Genomic DNA, 1449 nt, shown 5'->3' with positions numbered 1-1449 from the left:
GGGCGGGGGCGGGCCCTGGGATCCTGGGCAGGGACTGGTGCCGGGCGCACTCCAAGGAGACCGCGGGGAGAGGCTAGCTTGCGGACGAAATCTTCCAACAGGCGACTTAAGGAAACTTTTCCTTTTCGGGAAGGCGTGTCCATATCCTATTGGGCAGTGAAGTGAATCTTCCCCATGGACCCTGCAGAGGAGTGTGGGGATGGGGTGAGCTGGAGGGGTGTGTGTGACACATTTATTATCACTGTGGGGAAGTTTCTAGATCTGTGATGTCCTTTTCCCTAATCGATTTAATGCATTTACCTCTGTGTGTGTGAGTCGGAATCGACTGCAGAGCAGTGAGTTGTTGTGTGAATTAGTTTTTCTTGGACTCCTAAATTCTTTTTTGATAGTGCCTAGAAAGTTCATGCTCATCCATGAGAAAAGTTGCCCGGTAATCATACGCCATTATGTTAGGGCTGCTAGGTCATCTTCACATCTATATGACCGAAGTGCTTACCATTCGTATTTCTGAGCAGGAATGAACGATTGTGAGATGGATTGCAGAAGGGCAAGGAGACACTGCATTTTTAGAAGTTGAAGTTATTACGTGGCCTCCTGTGTGGGAATCGACCCGATGGCAGTGAGTTTGGGTTTTTGGTTTTGTAAAGCTATGGGAAGAAAACAAAAGTAAAAGATGTAAAATAGACTTGTCCGTTTTAGTGACGTGTTGTACCAGAAAAATATCTGGTACACAGTGTAGGAATTCAATAAAGATTTGCTAAGCAAATGACTGGGGAATGGGTGGCAGAAACCCAAAGATCCTGTTACATAGGTAATGAAATGTAAAGGAGAGGGCAGAAAGAAAACATCCTGACAACAGCTTCCGTCCCTGTGGGCGTAATTACAGAATTCCAACAGTGTTGAAGACGCATTGACCTTGGCACTTGCTTGAACTTAGATGGCCACTTTTTAATGGAAAGTTTTCACATAATTAAGCCAGGTTTGATTAGGAGTTTCAGATACATCCCAGTTAAAATTTCAGGAAGCTGAAACGTGTTTGGTTTGATTATAATTTTTTTAAACATGCACTTTGTCATTTAAAGTAGGGTGTCACTTCAGCATAGTTGAAGCAAAAGGATACTGCTCTGTAACCCAGGGGTTTGAAGATAAGAATTGGCTGGGAAGCTCTACTGACTTGGTCACAATTTTAAAAGGATTGTTACTTCTGCCATGTGCCAGTAAATATACGGCAATGTAATCGCTAAATCTATTTTATTCTTAGCAAAATCAGATGGTGGATACCAGGATAAATTAGGATTCTTGACAACTGCTGTCATGTATATAACAGGTATATGTGTATGTATTTATTAACAAAACAAACAAATTCACTGGTATCCAGTTAATTCTGACTGATAGTGACCATATAGGATTGGGTGGAACTGCCCCTGTAGGTTTGTGAGACTTTTTTTT

At 42.3% G+C, this 1449-nt stretch overlaps 1 protein-coding gene across 1 annotated transcript in view; it reads left to right on the top strand.

Moving 5' to 3' along the window:
• The first annotated feature begins 517 nt into the window (after positions 1–517).
• Positions 518–1449, top strand: part of MSANTD4 (Myb/SANT DNA binding domain containing 4 with coiled-coils) — an 18789-nt gene continuing 17857 nt past the window's right edge. Inside the window, exon 1 of the mRNA XM_004708993.3 lies at positions 518–619. The gene's annotated coding sequence lies outside the window, so the exon portion shown is untranslated. The remainder of the gene's footprint in view (positions 620–1449) is intronic.

This window comes from Echinops telfairi, unplaced genomic scaffold, assembly GCF_000313985.2.
Source record: "Echinops telfairi isolate 266 unplaced genomic scaffold, ASM31398v2 ScPeMD7_7421;HRSCAF=8459, whole genome shotgun sequence".
NCBI classification, from domain to species: Eukaryota; Metazoa; Chordata; class Mammalia; order Afrosoricida; family Tenrecidae; genus Echinops; species Echinops telfairi.
The sequence above is the reverse complement of the archived record's forward strand: the minus strand, read 5'-3'. Positions and strand labels throughout refer to the sequence as shown.